Source organism: Schistocerca nitens, chromosome 1 (assembly GCF_023898315.1).
Source record: "Schistocerca nitens isolate TAMUIC-IGC-003100 chromosome 1, iqSchNite1.1, whole genome shotgun sequence".
NCBI lineage: Eukaryota > Metazoa > Arthropoda > Insecta > Orthoptera > Acrididae > Schistocerca > Schistocerca nitens.
In genome coordinates, this window is record NC_064614.1 from 777,246,568 (window position 1) to 777,264,682 (window position 18,115).

At 40.9% G+C, this 18,115-nt stretch overlaps 1 protein-coding gene and 1 non-coding gene across 2 annotated transcripts in view; one reads left to right on the top strand and one right to left on the bottom strand.

Annotated features, from left to right (window-relative positions):
- LOC126261767 (sodium- and chloride-dependent glycine transporter 1-like) overlaps window positions 1–18,115 on the top strand; it is a 300,835-nt gene that overhangs the window by 25,977 nt on the left and 256,743 nt on the right. The window lies entirely within an intron of this gene.
- Window positions 12,609–12,692, bottom strand: Trnap-ugg (transfer RNA proline (anticodon UGG)). Its single transcript has one exon. It is a non-coding gene; the product is annotated as a tRNA-Pro (tRNA).

Sequence of the window (18,115 nt, forward strand, 5' to 3'; positions counted from 1 at the left end):
CCTAGAACTTAGAACTAGTTAAACCTAACTAACCTAAGGACATCACAAACATCCATGCCCGAGGCAGGATTCGAACCTGCGACCGTAGCGGTCTTGCGGTTCCAGACTGCAGCGCCTTTAACCGCACGGCCACTTCGGCCGGCCTCCAACTTCTGAGCTGACACTATTACATATGACTGAGAGGACATCCTCACTCACCGAAACTCCAGGGTACAGTGCGGCCCCACACTTCCAGATCGGGGTACACAGGGTAGCACCGGAAACAATGAGAGAAAATAAGCGGCAGTTACCTGTACCAGCTGCTGACCAGTGACCAATATTGTCTCTTTGACTAAGCATTAATCTACTCAAGCTCTACACAAAACTTGTGTTGCCACTACCATCCAAATAACCCGTGCCAGTGAACCAAAGCACTTTGAAACATCACATGGCGACCATCGGCAAATGACGATCAAAGAGATCGCTGTGTCAAAAATCTAATAGTGACTGAATGCTGGCCGCTATTTTGACTGGACAAGAGGTAGGAATCTTCCTGCACTTCGGTCAGTGAGCCTGAAGATGGTGAGATGTAGCGCCGAAACTGGTTGCTGAAATAAAATAACAATTGGAAATTTAGACGGCTGAAAGGCGTTTTGATTCGACATTTTATATTGAATAACCTGTGTTCCCCTGCCAGCTGTATAAAGATGAACTTACGGAGACCAAATGGCAGAACATTACTCTAGGGGGACAATCAACAGGAGATAAGACTTGTACATGGTATGGATGCAGCACATTTTCACGAAAATGTCTCCAGATCGTCAAATGCGGCACATTCCTCTGCAAACCTAACCGCCTTGTGCTGATTTGAGGACTATTATCCACAGCAATGACTAGACCTTCCTCGTCCTCTGGCGTTATACATCTTGGGCGATGTTCGTTGCCCGGTGGACGTGTGGAACTCCAATATTCACATAGGCGGCTATGAATTGCTTCAGATGTCTTCCGGTCTGGTAATCTGCGCCATAGGTAGCGTCCCTGATACATGTGACGTGCCATACGCCAAATCGTGGTCAGGAGCTTTCGGTTGGTGTACATTTCCATACTGGTACTGCAAACCACGGGCACAGGCAACTACAAGCCATCGCATAAACTCCTTTGCTATTGACTATGGATACATTTAACGTTCCTAGTACTTACGTGTCATTTCAGAGCAGACTGCGTACCACTATTACTAGCCACGGATGTGCCACGGCTACCTATTTGCTAAAAGATTTCAACAGGCTAGATCGCATAAATATTTCTTCATTTAAGACAACCGGCTTCGACGGACTCCGCTGCCATATTCAGGTCTTATAAGATCTTTTTGTTGTGAAACGTATTCATTTTACGTTGGACCTCAGGCCAAGTTGTCATGTGGATAAAAATCAGCACATAATAAAAGGTTTGTATTGACTAAAATATTTAAAAACATAGACCATCTTGTGCAAATTGCCATATATATATATATATATATATATATATATATATATATATCGCTTACAGATGCTTGTTACATAACAAAAACACTGTACATAGAGGTATATCTGGTTACATAAGCTAGACAGTTTCGAAACAGTGAAAATCCACTTAAAACGGTATACTTGTATAAGATAAAACTGATAGGTAGTGTTTCAAAGATAACATCTTCAACCTAAAATGAACACGTTTCATAACAAAAAGATTTTACAATACATGAAAATGGCAGCGAGGTCCGTCAAAGCCGATTGTCTTAAATGACTAAATATTTATGGGATCTAGGCTGTTGAATGGTTTTAGCAAATAAAATGGAACGCTTCTTCGGTCTTGTCAAAATGAGAAAATTCAACCTACACTGGCGATCACTGTACTTCATCTGCGCGTGCTGAAGGACATTCAGGTCCATATCACATTGATTCGCAATCTGGTTACTTCTGTAACAGTTGTAACCGGCATCGTACATTTTCCCCTGTCAAACAGAATTTGTCAGCGAGTACTAGGTAACTTTGTATTTCTGGACCCACGTTGACGTAGCCTTTCCTCCTCGTTGAATGAGGAACCCGTTCCTGAAGTTGAGCAGTCGCATTACAGCATGTAAGTTTTCACGGGAGGCGTCTTCATTAATTAAAACTTCCGGGCTGAGAGGCCGTGGTGGATCTGTAAAACTTCTTATTCCTGACGTTTCGTTGCCAACTGCGGGCAACATGTCAAGTTTTGTAGCACCCTGTGTATTATGAATAGTACGTGAACATTTAGTAGACATATAGGGGCATGGACCACAAAACAGAAACTGAAAAAAAAAAACACCCACAAGATCTGAATGTTGAAACGCCACTGTGGCTGTTGAGTAAAGCACTCTGCTGCTGGTATTTCTCCCCAGATCAGAGAAGAGATGCGCTGAGTATCAGAGGTTCCAAGAAATATCGGAAACGCGAAGTCAGCTCGACAGAACCAATGGAACAGCTCAGATGGCGACGTTTCAAACTGTCGGAGTAGGCCTTCTTTGGAATACTGTTCACGTCGCACGTCACATCGGCTTGTCGGTTATGTTGTCAAAGCCAGGATTTCTGCACCCACAGCACTTTTTAACAGAAAAGAATTGATCGCACACAATCTTTTCATATACTTTTCTCTTCTTCAAAACATCCTGAAGAATATGTTGAAAACTTGATATAGTGGTGTTTCTCCAATGTAATTTGTGAGGCAACAGCGTTGCCACACTAGGACCGTCCTGCCATTGCTTAACACTGCCTGCTCGCAACTGCCTGGTCCAATGCACATTTGTAGTTTACAAGTGTTAGTTCAAGCTGCAACCATAATTACTGCGCTGAAGTCGGTACACGCCAGGAATAAAATCATTCAGAGCCACGGAACTTTTTGGATAGACGGTGTACAGTGCACTTATCTGAACTCCACTGAGAATAATTTTATCCTGGTGACTGTACGTAACTATTTCTTGTGCTTAAGAGAGTACTAAGAAAGGCTTGTCACTTCAAAACACTACGTGAGTCATGAGAGTGATACAATAGTTTTGAGTACATTATTCATTGTCGTTACGATTTGGATATCCTTATTTATTTTCTGTGTTTTTTTTTATTTATTTGTCAGGTGACGTATTTCAACGGTTCCTTAGGAATATAAATATTCAACGAACAGGTCATATGTTTTCAGCAGTGTGAAATAAATTTTGATCTTTTTCTGCCTCCACAGCCGGATACTGTGAATATCAATAAAAAACAGTACAGCGCTACACATCCTTGTTGCTGTGCTTGTCTCAGGCTCGCGACGAAATGAAACAATGTGTCCACCGGGTTGTAACATGTGCCTGTTAGCGTTTTGGCTGGTTATTATCCATTTTTAGATTTAACACGGACGCATTTTGTCACCTCAAGATGTTCGTTTAGAATGAAACCTGTTGTGGTGTAATATACACCCACATCATTAGAGCCGCAATAAATTTGCTATACTTCACACTTTCATAAATATCTGTGTGCTATGAAGTATGAAGAAGTCTACCACAAGCGAGAATGCACTTCTTCAGCTCAGGAGAATGTACTTTCCATGCTGAAGCACCTCTACATTTCTTAATGAGGGCAATTGTGTTCAACATTTCTAAATTTCTGTCTTAATTTCACAGTGTAAGCAACAGAGACTTTTATGGCCAGATATTGGTACTAAATTCAAACTCGATTACAGCACGCTGTTTCTCACGCACCGACATAGTGGCGTTACACACCGCCTTGTTACATGCTACAACTCTGAACCCTCTGGTGGCAGAGGGCTGCAAATACGTAGATATGAAGAATAAAGAGGTTGGATGTTAATAACGTTCGTTCAATTTTAAGGAAATTATGAGTTTTTAGATAAAAGATTCGGAGACATTGCTTCTCAGCACGCCCTCGTATCTTGCAAATAATTTGACATAGTGCTATTGACTGTATTACTCTTTGATGCTTCAAACAGATTTTTTTTTTCACTTGTCGAGGTATTCACTTTTCCACCTGGAGCAGTTTGTATATGTTATGGCGAAAGATTAAAAAAAAAAAAAGACTGCACGTCGTGTTAGTTTTTATCTCAGTGAACGGATTAGGAGAAAGTTTTTCTACTAAATATGTATACTAGCCTTCCCACTTAGTATAATCAGCTCCAAATCGTTTTTATTTTGACGTTTCACTCGGAGGCAGTTCGATAATTTTTTTGTCCACTGTCGTCCTATAGCACTTTTTTTGAATGATTCGATGCTGACGGCATATTATTCTTGGTTTATATTCGTTCCGTTACCCAATATCGACCTTACGAAACTTTCAACTACCATGCTAAAAGGTTTTTTAATAAAACAATGTTCCGTTGGTTACAGTTAAAAGCAATAATTAAACAAAATGTCATTATGCTAGGTGTAATAAATTTCTGGATAAATTTATTAGCTTCTGATCACTAAAATATACGCGATGGCAAATGTTGCTAATTCAGTGGAACATGTTACAAGAAATTACGCCAACGATACGCTCAGTGATCAGTACTCGATGTAATAGCTCGATGTCGAACTCTAGTTGTTCCGAGAGTGCTGATATAGAGCCTCATATTTCGTTTCTTGCCACAGTACATCATGACGACTGTGAAGGGTCACAAGAATGCAGAAGAAAATACTTTCCGCTTCTGCAACTGCGAATGCCTATTACATCGAATTTTCGTAATTTTTGGGGGAGAACAAAATTAACTGTTCAAAAATAGTGCAAAAGTCGATCACTGCATGTCGTTTCATAGTATGAAGCTTATCAGAAAACTGTTTCTGCTTCAGTTCACTTACGCTTTACCCACACATTCCTGTCATGAACAACAAAATCATAAGATGCAGCACAAATCGATAAATTAGGTAGTATATTGGTCAAACCTTAATGTGTGTGCATTTCATTAAGTGAAGTGCCGTGAACACTGCAGACACTTCATTAACAAAGTTGACATTATTTGCCCCAACATGTCACTGGTGACAAAAATTTCGAAGGAATCACGCAAGTACTCTTTTAGCAGACTTATACTAATATTTACAAAGGCATATGATTCTTAATAGAAAACGACATATATAATTACATCTGACGTGATGCCTCTCAGTATTTTAAGGCTACGTAATGCAAATGTGAAGATGTAATTCTCTCGATAGGAGTACAGTTTTCGAGAAGACAATGTCCTATTCTGGGTACTGCAGGTGGTAAGTTTTGACAATACATATACAAGGTGACACATGATGCATTATGGAAACAGTGTAGGCTGTACACAGTAAAGCTACAAAGCACCCGTAGTCTTTCTGGAGCACTTTATTTTCTGTGATTGTTCGCAGGAACAAAACTGTAAAAGAAATTCTAAAATTCATAACTTATGTGAAAGAAATATTTATTTTGGTTATGTGGACTTTCCCAAACGATCCCTTAGTTAAAAACATTGAGGGGCAGAATAGCGTACTTCTCCACTCCGTCCTACGTATACTGCCAGAGAGACACGATTTAGGGTGACACAATTTACATTATGGCGGTAACGTCATTCGAGAAAGACACGTAAACATGCAGTTAACTCCACAGAAATAAAGACAATTAAATGTATTTTAACAACGGCATGCACTGGCAACAGCTGTAACCAAAACAAATACAAATATCTTGCCTTTGTTACAAACTCATCAGAAATTACAAGACAAGAGCAAAAACTAACACAACGAAAACTTCACACACCATCGTTCAAGAAACCTAGATCAACATGGCTGGTAGTTGGGTATCAACAAGTTGGCCTAGTTCTACTTATTGCCGCTCGTTGGCAGCACCTCCTTGACAACTAGAAACGTGGACCTGCATCCTGCCATAGTATCTCACTGTGCCCTGGGTTCCCATATCTAGTACATTACTACCTCTAGTATAACTTATATTTTGTAAAGTCACTGCTTTCACCAGTTACGCACTATAGATCTAATAGTGTTCTATAAAAACATTTTAACAGGGTACTTGAAAATGGCATAAGACCGAAATTGTACGTTAGTTCGAGAATAAACTGACAGCTAGCAATTGCAGGCAGCGTGGAATCATACAAGAAGTACAGAGCAACTATGGACCCAGATTCAAAGAAAACTGTCCGACTTAATAGAGAGATATCCCTACATATTAGGCCCGTGAGAAGACACGTGCCCCCTTTTATTTGGGCTGCTCGGTGTTATTGGCCAGCATGTCTGACAGTGTGTTTGAATGTTTGCATGTCGGAAGCCGCCGACCGCGCGAGGCGCATCGGGATTGTCGGTGATGATGCATCGCCGACGCCGCATTCACCACCTGTCACGCTTCAGCGGTGCTCCATGTACCGGTCTCCATTGTCTGGCCGCCGTTTGTTCTCTGCGTGTTCAACAGCTGGTTATTAAGCCCTTTTTTTATGGCATATGGGCAGAGGTACAAATGTGATGTGCAATTTTCTCTGTGATGGGGCACTTGCGAGTGGGTGTATTGTCGAATCTGAAGCACCAAATGTTTGTTTTTTTTATTACGATCATGTTTTTGTTTCCAGTTTATTACAGCGTCAATACAAGGCCATGGGAAACATATTTTCATCGCTCCAGCTGACCGAGATCTAGGGCGAGCTAAAGCGGCAAGCAAAAAGCGGAAAATTCAGAAAGACAAATGAATCGGCCGACAGGTCTTCCAGAAGGAATGAGCCGTAATTTCGAATGTAATTTCCAGAGAAGTTGTTTATCATGCTGAACGGACTGCGATTACGCAGTTGTTATGACTAACAATGAGTGCGTCCCTCATCAAACTTGTTCGCAAAGTCGTACGTTTGGTACTTTGTGTTTAGAGCACAGGTGGACCAAGGGTGAATACAGAAAATGCTTTCACACTGAGACAGTTGAATAACCTCTGTCAACGATAAAAGTTTTTCGATGAACTGGTTCAAGAGATGATCGCTACACACAGGAAACTTTGTTACAATTCCCCATTTGTGCAAATATCCTCAGTTAACCCATGGGGCACCAGATTGGTACAACACTGGACTTGTATTCGGAAAGACGGCGGGTCAGACCTCCGTCCGACACTCCGGATTTATCTTTTCCGTGATTTCCCTTAATCGCCTTTGAAAGAGCAGGGTCGAATTCCTTACCAATTCTTTCCCAATTCAAGCTTGTAGCCCCTCTCTGAAGACCTCCTCGCCGATGGGGCGTTAAATCCTTAAATGGCTTTTCTTTTCAGTCATATTAAATTTTTACGTTTTCATTCATATTTGTTTGCCCAGAGATAATGATTGTGTAATATGCAACTTTTTTAAATTAACTTGTTATTTAAAAGTTCTAAAGTACTTTAAGTGTCTCCACAAGCAAATATTGTTTTATGTTAGAGTGCACTGACTTTGTACGCTGACGAAACGTAGGCGAAACGTCTCGAAATGTTTGTTATTCAGTGATGGCGACTGATTGCCATGATCGCTAGTGGAGAAGATGGAGTTGCCTGCTGCGTAGAAAGGCCTTCTCTGTTGCCTTGGTGGATGACAGTATGACATACGGATTTCCATCGCCGCTTTATTTTTTGCTAAGTACCGAAAAACCTTAGAGATCGTAGAAGGCTCCAGGAGAAAAATAAACCCGTGTCTAAAACCGTTGTCCACCGAGACAACAGAGCATCACATTCATAGGGAATGAGGCCTTTCTATGCAGCAGCTAGTTCCATCTCCTCCACTGGCGATCACTGAATAACAAACAACATTGCGAGACGTTCCGCCTACTGTGCGTCACTGTACAAAGTCACGTTTGCTGCCAAAGGGGTGGCCTACGATCAGGCGTCGACGCCTATAACTTCGACGCTGTGTGGAGTCGTTGTATGACGTTTTCAAACACGGATTCCTGTCCTCGATTTGTTCCTTACGACACCCTCTACAACCCTCGAAGTTTGTCGCAACATTTCTGGGACACCTTGTATAACTCTTCAGGAGTGGGATTAAAATTCGGATGAAAGGATATCAGTGACAAAAATCTTTAATGACATTATATCCTCAGGATCTATTGATGGAACGGTCTAAAGAATATAGAATGTGGACTGTGAGTAAGTGAAAGGAAAAGGAAAGCAATTAACACTAGCGAAAACGAGATAAACGATAAACTTAACATCAGAATTGTGGGTCTCGTGTAGGAATTCTTTTACCTTGGAAGAGAATCAATGCATGACGTTATTGTCTTTTTTGAGAAAGAAGATTTTCCGCTGATCACATTTTATTGTATTTGAACGGATTACTGGTCTCAGCTTTACAGCTAGTATTAGAGCTATGAGAGGAAATAACACATTTCAATATTTGTGAAACATGAATCTCATTTTTATTTTCCTCTTACAGATTTGATGTGGCTGTAAGGTCGAACTGACATCAAATTAAATAAAATGTGGCGAAGCCAGTGAATTATGCAATTTATTTTTTTGGGAAGCATGAAAAACATTAGTCGACCACTTGTGTAACACATGCTTATTAAACATGACCTTGGTTTCAACAATTCTAAAATTATCTTCTTCAGCAAACGTTCCATCTTGTGTTGAAAAGCTACATTAAAATAAAGCCGTTTGGCTCTTGTTATGTTATAATTCGCCTCGAAAACAACAAAGTGACAGGTCATGGCCATCACGTAGCGTCAGAGTGAACTTCACGGATAAAACTTGTCAGCTTTGCGTTCTATAATTTACTTAAGTATCAAGATCAGTTTTCTCCTGCATAGATAATAGCGACCTCATTTCATTTTTATCGTCGCTAACAATCAATAAACTTGAAATTTTAAATTTTCGCTTATTGCTTTCGACTCCTGTTTATGTAGTCTTTAAGTGATATATTCGTCCTTATCTGACATTCGTGTAATGTTATATAATAATCAATCAGAGACCATGAAATGGGAATTACTATACCGGGCTCAGCCTTCTGGGAGGTTTGATATGGCCTGCCACGAACTCCTGTGCCATCTCAGAATAGCACTTGCATCCAATGCCCTGAACCATTAACTGGGTGTACTCCAATCTCTGTCTCCTCCTACAGTTTTTACTCTCTATAGCTCCCTCTAGTACCATGGATGTTATTCCATGTCTTGCCACATGACCTATCCTCCTGTCCCTTCTTTTTGTCACTGTTTTCCATGTTTCTTCATTAGCCGATTCTGCGGAGACCCTCCTCATTCCTTATCTTATCAGCCTACCTAATTTCCGACATTCCTCTATAGTTCCACATCGCAAATGCTCCTGTTCTCTTCTGTTCCGGTTTTCCCACTGTCCTTGATTCACTACCACACAATGCTGTGTTCCAAACGTACATTATCAGTAATTTCTTCCTCAAATTAAGGCCTGTTGTTACTAAAAGAATTCTTTTGGCCAGGAATGCCATTCTGGCGTATTCTCGTCTGCTTTCTATGTCTCTGCTTCGTCCTTCGTAGGTTATTTTCATTACAATATAGCAGAATGCCTTTACTTCAACTACTTCGTGATCACCAGTTTTGATGTCTTTCTTCAGTTTCAAACGATAGTGTGTGCTCATTACATTGTTCATTGCACTTAACAGGCCCTGCAGTTATTTCATAAGCGAGTCTTATCAGTGACATCTTTCACCCTGAATTTTAATCCCATTGTTGAATCTTCCGTCATTTCTTCCGCCATTTACAGACTGAACAGTAGGGGCAAAAAAACTGCATCCCTGTCGAGCCCCATTTTAATCCGAGCACTTCGTTCTTAGCCTTACAGTCTTATTTTTCTCTCTTGGTTCTTGTGCACGTTGTATATTACCCATCTTTTATCACAGGTGATGGTAAATCCGAAAGAGATGGCTCTCGTTTTCTAAATCGCATATTTAAAGTGCCATGGTGCACTTTTACTAAAACCTATATTTGTAAAACTAAATTCAGCAGGGGTTTGACTTAAAAAGCATCGTAGTTAGTTGAAAACATCAACAGTAAGACTTATAATCCATTTATATTTAGTTAATAGACTTAATAAATCCTGGTGAAATATTAAATAAAAAAAAACCAAAAGTAAGATATCCAAGCTTAGTTCATTTGATTTTCTTAGTATTTTCTCGGCCAAAATTGGCACAAAGCGTATCAAAAAGTATGCAATCTTTCTGTAAACAAACTTTACAAGTTGAGCAACATAACCAATCATTATTTTTGTTGTTTTCAAGTATAATTCTGGGCACTTGTCACAAACATCTAAGGATACTTCTTTTTTATTCTTGCGTGTCCTCTTCCCGGTCATCGGGATCTGAAAAATTGTGCATGCTAAGTCGTTTGAACGAAAATACAAACATAAATATTTTCACTTGTTAAAGCTGTTATTTGATTTGTGTGGGAAGTATCCCTAACGAAAAAATATGCGGCATATGTACCGGTTTTTATTGCGGCATGTATCTCGATTTGTAGGGAAGAGACACCGCACCTTATAAATTCCTGAGCTGATAGGCAAGATGGCCGCACTAGAATCAATAGAATTTACTGTTACTACAACTATTCCAACATTCGGAAACATTTGCCCATTTAGCACACACTAAGAACTAATCGCGACTCTGAAAAAGGTTTTGAAGGGATATTTATAGACCTACCTAAATTACCAGAATGAGATTTTTACTCTGCAGCGGAGTGTGCGCTGATATGAAACTTCCTGGCAGATTAAAACTGTGTGCCCGACCGAGACTCGAACTTGGGACCCTTGCCTTTCGCGGGCAAGTGCTCTACCAACTGAGCTACCGAAGCACGACTCACGCCCGGTACTCACAGCTTTACTTCTGCCAGTACCTCGTCTCCTACCTTCCAAACTTTACAGAAGCTCTCCTGCGTACCTTGCAGAACTAGCACTCCTGAAAGAAAGGATATTGCGGAGACATGGCTTAGCCACAGCCTGGGGGATGTTTCCAGAATGAGATATTCACTCTGCAGCGGAGTGTGCGCTGATATGAAACAAACAACGCTCCCCCAAAACGACGCAAAAGGAGTCACCGTACGATGTCGGAACGGGACTCCTCACGTTGTCGAAATGATACACTGCCTGTTGAGGAAATTAACGTTACAGCGTCTGAGGCCGTGGACGACGGCGGCGTCAGTGGCTCTCGCATCGACGGAACGGAATGTTCCTGCTTCTGAAGCCCTACCAAAGAAGGAACGATACCAGCCGATCTGGCAGTGTCGGCAGCCGTTGAACGTACGGATACTACGGCGGCGGGGTCACCGAGGGCGTGGAACGAGGATTTTGAAGAAACAGTAGATCCCGTACAGGAGTCTCCACCGTTAGGGGAAGCGACTTGCTGATGTCAACTTCTGCGCTGTGCGAGGGGCGCCAGCAAGTCCTGCTGCTGGGTCCGCAGCTCGTGGTCTGGTGGCTAGCCTTGATGCCTCGGGATCCCGTGTTCGATTCCCGGCGGGGTCTGGGATTTTCTCTGCCCGGGGACTGGCTGTTTGTGTTGTCCTCATTATTTCCTCATGATCATCATCATTCGTGATAGTGGCTAGATTGGGTTGGTACATATTGGACTGTGTCAAAATTGGGATTTCGTACGGGCGCTGATGACCGCTCAGTTGAGCTCCCCACAAACCAAACATCATCCTGCTGTCGGGTGCCCCACGCATCTTCACAGCAACGACCTGCAGCCCCACCGTGGTAGGGTGCAGCTCCACGCATACCGTATCGCGACATTGAAAGTCAAGGGCGTCCACGCGACGGTCAAGATCCATCTTCTGAAAGAAATGATATGGGCTTCGGAAATAGACGTTGCACTGTTGCAAGAGGTGCATTTAGCAGTGCTACACCGGATAGCAGGATACTACTTCTACGCCTCCTGTGGAGATCACGTTGGCTGTCGAGTGACGGCCTATGTACGCGAAGGCATGCTGATTGACATCATGATCTTCTATCTGCTAGGAGTATGGCATTTATGATTCACCCACGCGTGCCATTAGTGTCCATGCGCCTTCTAGTACTGGACGTCGGCGTAAAAGAGCACGATTTTATGTGGAGATGACTGCCCAACTGTTCTGAAGCCGATATGAACATCTTCTCTTTGGATGGACTTCAACTGCGTACTCGGCCGGAAAGATCAGTACCCGAATTTTACGCCGTGCCAGCAGCTGCGTCTCATTGTTCATGATCTAGATCTACGTGATACTTGGGAGGTACTGGGCGCAGACGACCCGGGCTTCACGTTTCACACGAGGCGTTCGGATAGTCGGTTGGATAGCACTTATTTCTCCCGTAGGCCTGTTGATACGGTGCTCGATGTAGGGCGAGACTTGCAGGACTAGCACTCCTGGAAGAAAGAATATTGCGGAGATGTGGCTTAGCCACAGCTTTGGGATGTTTCCAGAATGAAATTTTCGATTTGCAGCGGCGTGTGCGCAGATATGAAACTTACTGGCAGATTAAACTGATGGCAGTAAAGGTATTAGGACGTGTTGTGAGTAGGTGAAGCATTGCGCCGCCTCTTTCCCCCACTCGAAAGACAAATGGCCTGAGTTCGAGTCTCGGTCTGACACACAAAAACGGCTCTGAGTACTATGGGACTTAACTTCTGAGGTCATCAGTCCCCTAGAACTTAGAACTACTTAAACCTAACTAACCTAAGGACATCACACACATCCATGCCCGAGGCAGGATTCGAACCTGCGACCGTAGCGGTCGCTCGGTTCCAGACTGCAGCGCCTAGAACCGCTCGGCCACCCGGGCCGGCTCTGACATACAGTTTTAGCTTGCCAGAATATGTAGTTATCTGTAAAAGTACACTAATGACATCCGTATCCCAAAAAATATCCATGTTTCAAATAAAAGACACATACAAATACACTGAGTTGTACAGATAAACTGCAGTTATGTGTTACATACATAACTGTCAGAGACGGACTGACAGTTGTAATAGCATCACGAGACAAAATTCTACCGGTAGGCGGCAGTAGTGGCGGTGCACAGCGTGAAGTGACAAACAAATACATGCTACAACTTTTTTTAAAAATAAATAAAGTCATATAACGAGAAAGATCCAAACGATAATAAAAAATATATCATAATTAATTGGTGTTTTATAAACGATTATATAGCAGACATAAAGATCTTTATGTCTGCTATACTGGGCTTGTGTATAGCACACCGATTATGGTGCAGAAATCAAAATTTGTACATACACAAGTGTTGCTTTACATACTTTTTTGGATAAATGCCTGTGCACAAGGCGCAAAGAATTCAGGTGTACAGGCACCTTTGAGTACAGCCATAATGAGCACATTGAGATTGGCTGGTTCATTTTAACGGTTTGTAAAGTACTTTTGGACAAATAAAAACTGCATACCACACCATTTAAGTAATTTTTGGATAAATACTTTTAAATATGGCGCAAAAAAGTTCATAGGATTCATATACTTTTGGGTACCTTTGAGCATGGTCGAAAGTGACTGCAAGTGACACTCTTTAAATAATGTTTTGGATGCGTATTTTGGACATGATGCAAAATATTCAGATTGGTCGGATACTTTTGAGCACCAAGATGGCTGCGTTGTGTTTGGCTGTTTCACTTTAAGGGTGTGTAAAGTACTAGGTTCTGGCCGGAGGAGAGGGGAGGGCCGAGGGAAGTGTTATGAAGCACGACTCGGCCGACTCCGATATTTTGTAAGTAAATTGTAATGTAAAGTTTTTTTCTGTCTTTAATTTTTAAATTTCCCACCATCCGCCATCTTTAATTCTTTAGTTTCCCACCATCTTCTATCTTTAATTTTAAATTTCTTACCAACTGCAACTTTTAATTTTGAAATATTCGCCATCCACTATTTGCGATTTTTGAGTTCCCCATGTGCACGATCTTGATAACAACACGTAGTAACGACCATTTATGACGTACTTACCTCTGGCATTTAGGCAAGTCCCTGACCCTTCATATATCCATGAAGGCAACCTGAAGGGCGAAGGACAAAATGAGAAGGAGTCCTCATAAATACACTACTCGTACTTACGATATTTGAAATAAAGCTTTTCATCTACACTCATTCCACCGAGAGACAAGAAAATTTCACTTTTACTACAGTTCCACGGCAGAAATTGTATCTATTTCGTTTTGTTGCGGTTTAGCGTTAATCTGTTCTCTGAAAATCACTTGCTGATGTTATCGACTACCGTATTACCTACAAAATTTACATTACTCCCCAACATTTCAGAATCATCTGCCTTATTTACTGACAGATCACTGATATATATGAAGGAAACAATGCAGTCAGAATATAACGCTGTGGCAACCCCCACTCCCCCCCCCCCCCCCCCCCCCCCCCCGCGCCTCCTACCTCCTCGTCCAGGCGATTTGACGCAGTTAGCCGAAAATTAGTTCGCCGTTTGTTGGGACTGGATGAAAACCTTTTGATTTCTAATTTTCACATATGAAATTAAGAGTTGTCGACCGTTTTCCCTAACATAATTTTCCAACTTGGAAGCATAAGTTTTGAATTGTCCACACAATAAAAAGCTTTTATCAAATCAAAGAAACTACCTTTGGCCTAATTTTGTAGCTTAATCATGTTAATAATTCACACAAAAAGAACTAAAAAGTGTTTTCTGCGGTCACTCCTTTCCTGAAGCCAAACTGCAAGTCTGACAAAAGATTATATGAATATTGTGATGTGCCATTTTTCTCTTATACAATTCTGTCTCACAAACTTACTTGTAAGACAGAAACAAGCAAAGAGAGACTTTGGAATTTCTTTGGTGGCTATAGAGGTAAACGGAATTTGTTTCGTGGCTATGGAGGGATAGTTCAAATCTTGGTGAAACATTAAAATCTTCCAAAATAATAATAACCAGCGGAAAATGCCTCTATCGGACTACAGAAAGGGTGAATATACTGCTATTTAAAAGACTGAGTGAAAAGTGGGGTATCGGCTGTCTCATTATACCTTCCTCAGCAGCTTTAAAAATTTTCCCAAAACTTTTGGCATGCGAACATATTCGCGCTGTTAACAAGCAATTCACCTCTGACTCCTACAACATCTCCTAAATATAACTCGCTCACCCACTAATCCATCGCTGTAAGTCGCCCTTACCCATCACTCCCACTTACCGATTCTCACGGTTTGTATCTAACTGTCACTATCTCCTGTTTTACAGCCAGAGTCTCCGTCGTTATTTGCTATTACTACTGTCTTCTCTCACACTGTCTCCCTCTCTCTCCTTCTCTTTACTCCTACTATCTTATTCATTCCTTCCAACTGCTGCTGTCTCTTCTCACCGTCACTATCTGTCTCTTCCTCTTTGGAATTATAATAGACACTGTCTTTAATCAGCACTTGCCCTCGCACGCTTCTGCTTTCTTCTTCTCTTTGTTCCTCTCCCACTTGCACTGTCTCTTTCACTCTTTTCCTAGCACTGTTCTGTCACTGTCAGTTATGTTCTACTGCCACTGTGTCGCTCTCTTTCTTTCACACTGCAATTGTCTCCTTTCATTCTATACCACAATCACAGTCTACTATCTTCCAGTATTTATTACTTTGCTGTCTCTTTCTCACTGCCACTGTTTCCTCTTCAGCATAAACACGTGGGAATATATCTGCATGTCAAAACATTTGAGAAAATTTTTAAATGTGCTGAGGAAGGCAGAATGAGGCAGCTGTTACCCCGCTTTCCAGTCAGAGTCTTTTAAACAGGCGCTTATTCCCCTTTTGTCCGCTGGTTCCGTTTTTATCACTCATATGAAAGGAATTTTATGAGTCAGTAAAATTTTGATAGTTTATTGATGTGAAACTGAAATAGCGCAAACCTAATTTTGGACCTCAGATTGGATTACAAGCACAACAAAATAGCATGTGCTTTTGTACTAAATCATGGGTTTTCCAGAACCGTTCTGGTTGTAACAGAGAACTTACCAGCAGATTTCTCGGCGATACGTCACTTTAAAAACTACATTTTCGTCTCAAACTGAATTTTAAGTGCGTATTTTAAATGTACAATCAGGGTAGGTTTGAACCTTTGTATCTCAGCAACGAATAAAGATGCCAAGGAAATTTTCACGGTTTTTCAATATTGGGATCTTAGGAATGTATGGTAAAATTTTCAGCTTTTTGCTATTAATAGCTGTCCTGTCTTGTAATCTGCGGCACGATGTTGGTACGAAAAAAATGGTCAAAATGCTTTTTGTTTTTTCTAAGGAACCATCCATGAACTAATATGTATTTTTGAAAATGGGATGATGCCAGATCCAGAAAAATGCCTAGGGAATATACCTATGAAATTTGAGCAATTTGCTACGATTATTTAGATTTCTTCTCATATCGCATTTTACTAGCATATTTTACGTGTAGAAATAAGATAACTTTGAACATCCATATCTTGGAAACAGATAAATATACAAAGAAAAGTTTCAAGGTTGTTCGAGATCGGGATCTTACGAATATATCGTAAAAATTTCAGCCTTTTGCTGTGAATAGCCGTTATAGAATTTTCAGTACGCAAAAACTGTGGGAAAAACTTTTTTTGGGATTTTATAAAGAAACGACCATGACTAATGGTGCCTCCATAAGTCCCTTAAAGGTTCCCCGTAGACCACACAAAAAAAAGAACCAATCGATTTGCTCCATTATGCTTAGCCGGAGGAAAAAATGTTCAAATGTATGTGAAATCTTATGGGACTTAACTGCCAAGGTCATCAGTCCCTAAGCTTACACACTACTTAACCTAAATTATCCTAAGGACAAACACACACACCCATGCCCGAGGGAGGACTCGTACCTCCGCCGGGACCAGCCGCACAGTCCATGACTGCAGCGCCAGAGTCCGCTCGGGTAATCCCGCGCGGCCGGCCGGAAGATGTGCGTAATGTTCATACTCTGATCCTGTACTGCACGATAGTGACATTAAAATGATCTTTCTCTTGAGTATATAAATGTTTCAAAGCCCAAGGAATATCCAAAACATTTGACATTATCTTTCTGTCACCAACAGAACTGCAAGTATCAGCCCCGGAAATATCCTGTTTTTGTGCGCAGCTTTTTGGAACATAATAGGTGGCACATTCCGTCGCATGCGAACCGATTATCTTCTAAAGCAATAATAGCGTTTGCTCATGATTTTTTACATTTCCACTGTTTAGAACTCATTACTCTCCTAACATTCTTTCACAGGAAATTTCCTCACATTTATAATATTATTCAGTCACTTTTGTTGCTGTGAATGTCAGTAATAGATGCACTGACAGCGGTATCATTACAATTTTTTCTGTCTTAAATACACCTAACGCTAGTTCAAATCACCTTTCAATCTTTTTAACATCATTATCATCACTTATGATTTTATACCCTTTCCTAAGTACATGAACGTGTACATGGAGCACTTCATTTATTGAACTGTATTCTGCAAAATCACATGTTTTACTTCACTACATTCGCATGACAATCAGTAGCTAACTTCGCTTTTGTGATACTAAGGAACTAGATTGTATTTAAAAATCACATGACAATCAGTGAACTAGATTAAATTTAAACCATATTTACAACAAATTTTCGCTTTCGCATACTTATATGGTAGTCGTGGCGAATACGACTGCGAGTAAGGCTGTATTGTTTCAGAGAACAGACGGTAACCTCGTAGACAACGGTCGGACGAGGCAAATCAGTAGTTTTATACTCGTACTTACCTTGATAAAATTTTGAACGTTTGATCCTCAGCTAAGTGGGTTACTGTCTACAGAGTATTTCCCTTATGGAGATAGTAAACATTATGTTTGGTAAAAATAAAAGAAGATAGCTGCTACTTACGTGTGGTACACGGTATCTCAGTGCATTACAGATTAAGCAACTAATATAGAGAGTGAACTTTCTTTCCCTCTCAGATCTCGAAAATTCTCATTAAAGATGCATGAAACTTACGTAGCTGAACTCACATTATTAATTATGTTAATTAGGTACCAGAACGAAAATATATTACTGGAGGATCTTCTTTTAAGCAAATTCTACCAACACTTTCTGCTGTTGTTAAATATTATTTGTGCTTCTCTTGAAGAGAATTAAATACTATTGCTCCACTGTAATGATGTCTGCATCGGTAGAGCAGAGGAAAAAAATGGGGATGTATAGCTCATTAAAACATCGCAAAAATCTTCTCTAGTGGTTACTGCGTGATCC